The following is a 12175-nucleotide window of genomic DNA, read 5'->3' as shown; positions in this document are numbered from 1 at the left end:
CTACTCAGACTCAGAAAAGGTAACTTTTTAAGCTTATGTCAGTATGACACAAGTCCAATATCAGTCTACATGCTGCTAACCATAGTATTACTTTTAATGAAGTAAGAGGAGACCTTACTTCAAGATATTTGGCCAGTATTATTGTAAATTAAAATGGTTAATGGTAACCATATTTTCTGACATAAAAGGCAAACTACACTTCCAAGTGGTGGAACTTTTACTATGTACATAAGTACATTACAAAATTCCTATTGTGGCCGCCCACACAGGTACACCGTCACCTAGGTACCTGACTGGTACACATAGTACCTACCTACACAGTATCAATGCTGCTACTGCACAGGCAGTAGTACTGCACTAGTACTACATTGGTACTCCCCTGTTCAGACTACCAGTTGAGTACCTTAATGATGGTGTACCTGTGCAGATGCCCGCAATAGGAATCTGGTGATGCTATGCTTGATGGTTAGGCCAAAGGTTTGTCTCAACGCTTGCGCGCGCATTTGTGAAAATACCAAGTCGGGAATTAAAAAAAAATCGCATTTGTTTTCAAACCACTCGTGAGCTTTGAGACAAACCTTTTTTTTGGCCTTACATATACAAGTTGTTTGCTAATTGGCAAAAGTCATAGAGTCATATAGTTTATATACAGCTCTATGGCAAAAAGGTATGTTCATACTATGGTGCTGACCAAGCAACTCACAACTATACAACTCAACCTTTCTAATAATTATAGGCACTATTAGAATATTGAGTGTTGTTTTACACGTCATACGCATATTTCCAGTTATTACTTTGTATGGATGTTGATTTAGTTACCATTGTAAAGCGCTTTGGTCATTCCTTGCCAAACCATGAAAAAGTAGACCTACTGCATGTTATATATGTTATGCTACAAGCAGAAATACTTTACATAGTAGTACTAGGCCTATGTTTATACTGTACTAATTTTTTATTTATGAAAACTAACAACACAAATGGAAGGGTGAGAAAGTCACCCTTTCGTAGTGTACACATGCGTGACCAGAAAAACATGAATTAAGGGTCCTCTTCAGAGAATAAACGTGAATCGCATGCATCCCGCTTAGGGGTCAAAAACGCAGGTTTTTAGGAAAAGGTTTTTTTAAAAACTTCTAGCCTGGTGTGTTCTATTAGAGGTCATTTTCGGATCCTGCTATTTCACAAAGCGCGGGTTTTGCATCAGGAACATTATTAACCAAGCATAAATATTAGAGAGTTATAACCAAAAACATGTGCTATGGGGTTTATTTCATCCAAAACCAGTAAGGGTGGTACATTTCAGATAAAATCCTGCTTGGGGTGTCTTTCAGGTACAGTCCTGTTTAGGGGTGAAATTTGTTGTGAAATCGCTAAATTCCTGATTTAGAGGTGTATTTGCTCATAAGGACAAATCCTGTTTAGGGTATGTTTTGAAAATCTCTGGTCACACATGTATACACTATGAAACTTGAGTGGTCCCCCTGGGAAAGTTTGTGTGTGTAAAATGTGTAAAGAACCGTATTGGAGGTGTTGTGTCTAAAATTGACCAAAGGGTAGGGGTAATATAATATTTGCACTTAAAGCCTTAATGTACGATTTCAAATTTTGAATTTATTCTATACTCAAAATGCTGAAATAATAATAGTAATAATTGTCGGTTTCTGTCAATTTTGAGCTGAAATAACAAGGTAAAGTGAAAGAAACCCTACTGGTTATTTTGGCCGCTTAACATGCAATTCTATGGGAGGACATAACATAAAGTCATAATCATGAATTATGAACTTATGTCGAACTTTGCTCTGTTGAACTACAAACACAACAACTTTCGCTGATTCCATTTAGGTGCAAGTTGGGACATGCATAAACATTACAAATATGCCAAAAAATCAGGTTTGAAAAAATTAACCAATTTGATATTATAAGATCATACATTATGGCTTTAATGTGTGTCCTCTTCACCTCTGTTTTTTTTTACCCAAGCTAAGCATAGCAGATTGAGCACACACAACCTGGGCATACAAGCTTTGTTTTTTTTTTTTGGGGGCAGAGGGTGGTACCAAAGGTTTGTAAGTTTTTGCCCAAAGAGTGGAATTTTCCATGGTTTTTGTTTTGACTGGGGAAACCTGCATGTGTTTTTTTTTGGTAATTTTTATTGAGGGTGGGGTGACAGCTTGCCAAAAAAAGCTTTGATATCATCACTATAGGTACTGTTAAGGATATATGTAAAATAATCATCACTATAGGTACTGTTAAGGATATTATGTAAAATAATATAGGTACTGTTAAGGATATTATGTAAAACTTTTTATTTACACATTCACAACTTGTAACTGTAAGCACGTCCAATGCAATAATAGCAATATTAGTACCCCATAAGTGTCAAGTAGTCATCACTGTGTAGGTAAGATTTTTAAATTTATAATAAACATTGTTGCTGAGATGTATTTTAATAATATTTGAAGCTGGGAACGCCACCCTTTTGTTAATTCTATTAATTTTGTTAAGGTGTTTTGTAGGGTCTGTGGCTCATCAAGCTCCTGGTGAGTTTTCACCTTGGTCCTACCAACATATTGCTTTCATTTGTACAAATTAGTTCTTATTTTGCTGAAATAGACTTGTATAACTTGTATACCAGTTAACAAAATGTATCTCATGCCTAAAGATTTACTGGTGATAGAAGTATGAGTTTCTATACCAAAATCTCACTAGGTCAAGGTTTTTAGGTTAACCTACATGCATTTGCTGTTTTACCTGACAAAATATCCTAGATAGTGCAAACTGTTCTTTATTATAGTCATTATAATATATACTAATTATGTAATACTATTAGGATATTTGTTGTCTTCATTATGTTTACACAAACAAAAGTGACCAGACAGTGAAATTGACAAACTCATCAATTCTTTGAATAGTATTTGCAAAACAATACTACTTTAAAGGAGGATTTCGTGATCCTAGCATCCTCTTTTATGACATTTTTCAGTAGATATCCACAAAAAAGCTTATTTCCAAAATTTCAGTTGATTCCGATTTTGCGTTTGCGAGTTATGCATGATTATGTGTATTACACTGCTCCATAGACAATGTGTTGTAATTTCGTTCTGGTGCACCAGAACGAAATTCAAATTTGGCGATATTTTTGCTAAACGAATTAATCTGCAAGAAATATTTGGTACATAAACATTATGTAGCCAGAGGTATCCAGTGGTGTAAAAATCTCAACTTTTTTTTGGAAAAGTGGGGGGATGAGGTTGTGGATCACGAAATGCCCCTTTAAAAGATTAAACATTTTATTTTAACTGCCTTTTTGTAAATTAGTTGCAACAAGATTGACCAAAATCTGTTGTTATTAAATTAAATCCAAGTTCTACCAAATAATTCTTTCAGATGTAGACTGGATTCTTATTATGTACATGTAGTGGCTATATTTTGTGGAAAATCTATACTTTATAATATTAAATTAGATATATTAAACATGACTTTGTCTATTATTGGTGTTTTGTTGTCCATTGTATCTTCATTCTCTTTCTTATTAAAACAATAACATTCCCATTTTAACTCTCTTCACGCGGGTGTCGACTGCAGACGACATGTTTCAAATTTTGTTTAAAAATTCAAAAATTTCAGAATTATAAATTTTCATGCCCATATTTGGAATCAGCATGAAAAATGCATTAAAATGAGTACAAACAAGCCTAGTATTTTTTCAGTAGTTCTCTTGATATTTTGAGAAAATATTTCAAAACTTGAACTTTTTCTGTTGAAGCGCATGGCTAGCACGCAGAGCATTAAGCAGCGCAGTTTAAAGATGATATTAAAAAATTTATCTACAACCAAAAAAGCATTTTTTATTTATTACAGAAACAGTACAAGAAGTACAGCCTGTCTCAAAAAAAATTGTGCAAGTGAAAAGCGCCATATACGGCAATTAGAAAATACTGTTGTGACATATTGCTAACATCAACGTCAAGGGCACAATCTTAGCTCTCAAATGCCGTTTGGTCTTTTCAATTTGCTTGTTTTAATCTCGAGATATGTTTAGATATTAACAACAAAAGGGTAAAATCACAATTGTGCCACTTTTACTAGGAAAAGATCAAGAGGACTGTACATGTAAATCAATGATAGCATCAAGTTTATCAAGAGTTCCTTTGTGAAATCAAAAGAACGCATCAATTATACAACAATCAAAATAGTTTTCACTGTTTTTACTGTTTTATCATGATACAGGTATTATATGATTCTCTTTTTCCACTTAAAACAGGTTAAAAGAGAAATAGATATTTCAATGATTTTATCATGGCAAATACTGTTTCCTTTGTCACTCAAGACATATTAAAAGACAAACAAATATTCCAAACTTATAGGTTAATGAACGTGTATTATTTGTTGGGAGAGAAATTAGACAAAATAATGCATGCGCAATGATGTTGATGCGTCTTATGCACGTACGAGCCTCGAAGGGGGAGTGCATTAGACACATCAACATCAGCTATCATTGATTTACATGTGCAGCCCTCTTCTCTAGAAAAAGTGGCACCATTTTACCCTTTCTTGTTAACTAACATATCTCGAGATTAAAACAAGCAAATTGAACAGAACAAGCGGCATTTGAGAGCTAAGACTGTGCCCTTGACGTTGATGTACGCATCATGTCACAACGGTATTTTCTAATTGTCATAGAGGGCGCTTTTCACTTGCACAATTTTTTTTGAGACAGGCTGTATATATTTTATTCTTACTTAAAAGGCTAATACTAATAGCAAAAGTACGTATAGGGAGTACCTTACCCAATTCTATCCCAAATACACTAACTATAAAGTTAAATTTTGTGTACCCCCTCCCGGAGCGGGACCCGCTAGTTCAGTAAACGGTGCCGAGCGGTAAACGAACTGTGCCTGTGGAGATGGTCGTCATGCATATTAGCTCCTGAACCTCCTGTCATTATTTTCAGCTCAACTTCAGTGAATGTGATTAAGAATGCTACTCACGTTACTCAATCCGTCAAGATTTAGGCTTATAGGCCTATTTGAAATACCAGTTCATGACAAATTTAATAGAGTGCCCATACTGATTTAACTTTGACCCAACGAACACTAAACAATTATGCAAAAAGGTGAGAAAAATGTTGGCAGAAAGGTTTCAATTTCAATTAAGGGTAGGGCTACAGGTATAAAACCCTTCAATAGCATGTGCAAAACATTCTATAAAGGCCCAATTTTTTGCGGGTGTGGTGGGGAGTTTTTAACAAAATGTGGACCACATCCCCCTCCCTCTAAATATTGACATTTTCTGGCTACAGTTTGAACCAAAAAGTGGACACTTTGTTACTTGTTCTTTCTAATTTTGGAATTTCTTCGCTATATTTGAACATTTCCCCCTAAAAAAATCTGATTTTTGGGAGCCTTTTGTGGTCGCAACCGCACCCCATGGCTTTTTACACTTTGTCTAAATTTCATTTAAAAAAAAAAAATTCACTTCACTTTACTTTACCTCTCACATATGCGTATATTGGGCTCCCGGGTAAAAACAGGGGGCGGCAAAGTGTGGAAAATTGTCGAAAATGTTGAAAAATTGCGAAACAAAGAGTGCCCAATGTTGAACTTTGAATATTTTGGAGTTACAAAACGTTATTTGTAGTCTCAGATTGGCCTATATCATGATATACCACGCAGCAACCAAAAACAGACTTCTTTCACTTGATTACATCCACAAACTTGTTCCCCCTGTTTTGCCCTTTACAATTTCATGGGTTTACCTGTTGGTTTACCATGAGGGACACTCAATCGCGTCTCATATCCTAAAGCGGTTTAGCGCCCTCGTATTTAAAATTTATTTATTTATTTATTTATGTATTTATTTATTAGAACATACACTTTTGTAACAGTGGCACACGCCAATCCGGCGGTGCGTTCATAAACAAGATATTAAAGGAAACAAAGCAAATTACACAAATATTATACAAAGGTGACTTAAAAAAGCAAAACTTGTTGTACAGCAAAAGAAATACATATTGAATGACAAATGAATGAGGAAAACACACAACTACCTGAACCCAAGTTGACTTGAAGTGGGTTTACGGCAATAAAAATATTATATACAATATAGATTATATTAAACAAGCAACGCAGAATTTAGCACATACAATTATTAGTTGTCAGTAGTCTTCAATTCTGATCTTGCTTTCCACGCTCTCTTTGCGAAAGATTTACAGAATTTATCAAAAATTTCATATATATCATCAGCATTAGTTATCTATCTATCTATACTACTAAAATAATAGCCGTTAGATGTGTGTGTGTCTGTCTGTGTGTCTGTCCGGCTATGCGTTTCGCCGCGCTTCAACGCATGGTTCTGATATTTCAGACATATATGGGTACCGGGCGTGCGCTGTTTACCGGGTAGTTTTCAAGGTCATCGGAGGTCAAGGTCAAAGGTCAAAATTTGAAACTTTGTCCGATCGGGCCCAAACTTGGTGGGTGGCATCCTTGATACGAGGCGAATATATGCCCGAAATGAAATCGAGGTCGACCGAGGTCAAAGGTCATTACGGAGGGGTCAAATTTCAAACTTTGTCCGATCGGGGTCAAACTTGGTGGGTCGAAACCTTTGTATGAGGGGAGCATGAAAAACATTATATGGAGGTCATCCGAGGTCAAAGGTCATGGATTTCAAACTTTGTCCTTTCGGGCTCAAACTTGGTGGGTGGAATCCTCGATCGAGGGAATATATATCGCAAACAAAATTGAGGTCAACCAGTGCTCTCACAGCATCAGGGCTCTCACAGCTGCAGGTGCACTAGTACTAATAAAATAATAAGCGGTCTCTATCTATCTGTCTATCTATCTATCTGTCTGTCTGTCTGTCCGGCTATGCGTTCCGCCGTGCTTCGACGCATCGAGCCGCAATTTCGGATATGGATAGGTAACGGGAAAAGCATGTTGACCGGGTGGTTTTCGAAGGGCCCCCTCAAGGTCAAAGGTCATCTAGGGGGGAAAATACCCCAACTGGATAGCAAAAGCAGCAGCAAGTGGATACAAATATGTGTACTGGGCAACTCTGGACATGTTTCATCCAGCTTTTGGCTATCTGCCCAATTTGAAATGCACTGTAATGTCTACCCAGAATGCATTGCTGCAAATGAATCTTAAATTTCAAACTTTGTCCGATCGGGCCCAAACTTGCTGGAAATGAATTCTGTAAGCGCCCATACCCCAATAAGTGCCCACAACCCAATAAGTGCCCATACCCCAATAAGCGCCCATACCCCAATAAGCGCCCATACCCCAATAATCTATACTACTAAAATAATAAGCGGTCTCTATCTGTCTGTCCGGCTATGCGTTCTGCCGCATCGATGCAATATTTCGGATATGGATAGGTAACGGGAAAAGCATGTTGACCGGAGGTCAAAGGTCAAAATGTCAAACTTTGTCCGATCGGGCCCAAACTTGGTGGGTGGGATCCTTGATAGGAGGGGAATATAATGCGCGAAATAAAACCGAGGTCAAGCGAGGTCAAAGGTCATTATGGAGGGGTCAAATTTCAAACTTTGTCCGATCGGGCTCAAACTTGGTGGGTCGAAACCTTCGTATGAGGGGAGCATGAAAAACATTATATGGAGGTTATCCGAGGTCAAAGGTCATGGATTTCAAACTTTGTCATATCGGGTTCAAACTTGGTGGGTGCAATCCTTGATACGAGGGGAATATATGCGCGGAACGAAATTGAGGTCAACCGAGGTCAAAGGTCATGAAGGGGCTAAATTTAAACTTTGCCCTATTGGGCTTAAACTTGATAGGTGGAATCCTTCAGATGACTGAGGGAGCATGAAAAAATTGCACCAAGGTCATCCGAGTTCAAAGGTCATCTGGGGTCAAACAGTATCACTATCATGCCAGTGCTCTCACAGCATCTGGGCTCTCACAGCCGCAGGTGCACTAGTACTAATAAAATAATAAGCGGTCTCTATCTGTGTATCTGTCTGTCTGTCCGGCTATGCGTTCCGCCGCGCTTCGACGCATCGAGCCAAAATTTCGGATATGGATAGGTGACGGAAAAGCAAGTTAACCGGTGGTTTTCAAGGGCCCCTCGAGGTCAAAGGTCATCTAGGGGGAAAATACCCCAACTGGATAGCAAAAGCAGCAGCAAGTGGATACAAAGATGTGTAATGGGCAACTCTGGACAAGTTTCATTCAGCTTTTGGCTGTTTGCCCAATTTGAAATGCACTGTAATGTCTACCCAGAATGCATTGCTGCAAAGCTACAGGTGCACTAGCATTAAGAAAATAATGAGCTCTGTGTGTTCGATGGCAATGCGTTTCTCCGCGCTTCAACGCATCATTCCGATATTTCGGACATAGATGGGTACCGGGCGTGCGCTGTTTACCGGGTAGTTTTGAAGGTCATCGGAGGTCAAGGTCAAAGGTCACAGATTTCAAACTTTGTCCGATCGGGCCCAAACTTGGTGGGTGGGATCCTTGATAGGAGGGAAATATATGTACAAAATAAAAGCGAGGTCAACCGAGGTCAAAGGTCATTACGGAGGGGTCAAATTGCAAACTTTGTCCGATCGGGTTCAAACTTGGTGGGTCGAAACCTTCATATGAGGGAGCATGAAAAACATTATATGGAGGTCATCCGAGGTCAAAGGTCAAAGGTCATGGATTTCAAACTTTGTCCTATCGGGTTCAAACTTGGTGGGTGCAATCCTTGCTACGAGGGGAATATATGCGCAAAACAAAATTGAGGTCAACCAAGGTCAAAGGTCATGTAGGGGCTAAATTTAAACTTTGCCCTATTGGGCTTAAACTTGATAGGTGGAATCCTTCGTATGACTGAGGGGAGCATGAAAAAATTGCACCAAGGTCATCCAAGTTCAAAGGTCATCTGGGGTCAAACAGTATCGCTATCATGCCAGTGCTCTCACAGCATCTGGGCTCTCATAGCCGCAGGTGCACTAGTATTACAGAAAGTAGTCGCTGTACTTCCAAGAGCAAGATTAAATTTTACATCTAGATTGCCAGAAATAAACAATTCCCATATATCAAGGCCATTTAAATTAATCAATTCATTCTCTAGTTTACAGTATTCATCAACTCTAATATTGTTAAGTGCATAACAAGTAAAAAGAAAATGCTTTACATCTTCAACACCAATGTTACAAAGCTTACATATAGGGGAAGGTGGGGCATAACGGAACACTTAACTTTGAGGATGCTCTGTGACGTCACCATAAGTAATATGACTGTAAAAATTATATGTTCAGTTGAAGTTTGTATTTACCTTTAATATACCATTAACCAATATAACTTGAATCTTACAATTTTTTATAAAAATGAAGAAATATTTTCAAAAAAAAAAAACCGTTTTGCCCCACTATCGGGGCAAAACGGAACACCCCTATGGGGCAAAACGGCACCCTGGGTGCAAACTTATATCAGTTGTTCCATCGGTAGGCCCTAGGCCTAGTTATATGTAGGCCTATATTCAGTTACAATATTAAGTGGGCCTACCATCTCTGTGGAGTGAGTGGTTAACTTCTTATAGGCCTAGTAGGCCTATAATATGTATGACCAATATTTGATCAGAAAGAAATATTCAGTAGGCCTACCATCTCTGTGGAGTAAGTGGTTAACTTTTAATCATTAATTCTATCTGTAGGTCTAGTTATATGTCTATGTTTCAGCGAAGTGTTTACCATGTTCGAGTAGGCCCCTAGATAACGCCTACATTTGAAGACAAGTTATGTCCAATTGGGGCAAAACGGAACCCATCTGTGGGACAAAACGCCCGGGGCAAAACGGAACCCTGTTCCGTTATGCCCCACACCTAGGGTTCCGTTTTGCCCCATACCCGATTTTTTAGAAATAGGTTGCATGCATAATACATCGTAGCATATAGGCCATGCACTTAATACAGCTCATGGCTAGTACCTTCGTGTTTACAATATACACAATTATTTGGGAATCCGATATTAATGAAGTAAAATTTCAGCGCATTAAACATCTACATATCTTACACCAGACGGGTAGTAATTTTTTGTTTTTTTTTTGCTCGAATGTCAGTGGATTGTTTCAGATAAAATTTTTGTTGTAAATCCTCGTAGCCATACTTGTGTTCCTCAATATAATTTGCATAGACGGCAGTATTGCGAAGGCCTATTTTTCCAGGTGGTTCCGTTTTGCCCCGGGGGTCCGTTATGCCCCACCTTCCCCCTACCGTCGTTATCTGGAGTCCATCTGCTAATTTTACGTTCTAAAGGAAGTGTATTTGAGCGAATCTTGAATTTGAGACAAGCACCATGAAAATCAATTTCATCTAAGAGATAAGTTTCCATACATGGAGCGTTCTTGATTGTCAAATAATCGATGAGAGAAGATTTAGATTTAACATCATCGTTCCATTCATTATTAAAGATGTTATAGACAGTACCTTTAATTGATTTAGCCCATTGTAGATTACTAGAAGCTATTCCCACTTTTGCGCGATCAATGACGTCATTTAAGTCGCATTTGCTTAAAATATTCTGAACACAATTTAAAAATTTGTATCGCAATTTAGAGGGCTCAATGTCTAAACTAATCATCGTGTTTAGAAGCAATTTAGGCCAACGATGATGCTCCATTTCAATAACACGTGCAAAGTATTTTGCCCTAAACGAATTCTGCATAGTGGAAATTGGGATCCATCCCAAATCACCGTAAAGCGCTGCTCGCGGTGTATTCCGTGGTGCTTTTAGAATATGGCGCGCCATTTGAAGCTGTAGATTTTCAATTTTATCAATGTCTGCCTGACTACTAGGAATCCACACTGCGCTAGCATAGTTAATTGATGGTAGGGCTATTGTTCTCCATAAAATATCACCATAATAGACACGATTAAAGTTATCAAAATTATTGATTACAGACTTAATGTACGCAATTAGTCTATTACCTTTTTTAATTAGGCCTACTTCCTGAATGTGATGGTGATCTGAGATGTTACGAGATATGTTTACGCCTAAATACTTATATGAATCAACTTCTGAAATACATTTATCGCCTAACTTCCATAACTTACTATTATCGATACGCTGACCTGCAATTAAAATATTAGATTTATCGTGATTAAAGCTCATTAAAACAGAATAGGAAAAATGATTATTAATGATGGCGCTTGTCTTTCTTACTGTAACAAAATCCCAGACAAAATCCAGGCCTGACAAAATCAGGCCTGAACAAAATGTCGGGTGGTAACAGGCCTGGGTGGTAACGTGGTTAAAACACAAGCGAAAAAAACACACATCCCCCCCACACACACACAAATTGTAAAGGGGGAAACCAAGAGTGAGAACAATGATTGTTAGACTCGTTTTTTGAGACTTGTGCGGTATGAAGCAACAAAGGGAACAAACAAACAAAATACGACATCGACAACCAATTGTAGGGCCAATCGGTATCGGTAGGTAGGGCAGGGCCTATAGGGCATGGCAATGTTTTTATGCGAGTAGGCCTATATGTGACTTTAAGGTAGGCATTATTATAGGCCTATCCTGTAGCTAGCGTATAGCCCTACAATGAAATTAATTATTGTGTTCGGTAGGTCTATATAAAACACTATTTCTTTACAATTGACGTCATTAAAGTAGGCCCCTATCTAGGAAGGGCAATTCCCACTTGGTCCAATCCCATTTGGTCCAATCCCACTTAGGCCAATCCCATTTGGTCCAAATCCCACTTGGTCCAGTCCCAGTTAAGCCATGTCCCACTTAGTCCATGTCCCACTTAGGCCATTTCCCACTTAGGTCATTTCCACTAGGGCCATGTCCCACTTAGACCATGTCCCACTAGGGCCATGTCCCACTTAGGCCATGTCCCACTAGGTCCATGTCCCACTAGGGCCATGTCCCACTAGGGCCATGTCCCACTAGGTCCATGTCCCACTAGGGCCATGTCCCACTAGGTCCATGTCCCACTAGGGCCATGTCCCACTAGGTCCATGTCCCACTAGGGCCATGTCCCACTAGGTCCATGTCCCACTAGGGCCATGTCCCACTAGGTCCATGTCCCACTAGGGTCATGTCCCACTTAGGCCATAGCCCACTAGGGCCATATGTCCTCACTTAAGCCGTGTATTCTCTCACTCTACTTCTTTATGCCAAGTATGTAAATTGAATTTCAAGTAATTTTGTATG

The sequence above is a fragment of the Amphiura filiformis genome, chromosome 3, assembly GCF_039555335.1.
Source record: "Amphiura filiformis chromosome 3, Afil_fr2py, whole genome shotgun sequence".
Lineage (NCBI taxonomy): Eukaryota > Metazoa > Echinodermata > Ophiuroidea > Amphilepidida > Amphiuridae > Amphiura > Amphiura filiformis.
This window is presented reverse-complemented; position numbering follows the sequence as displayed.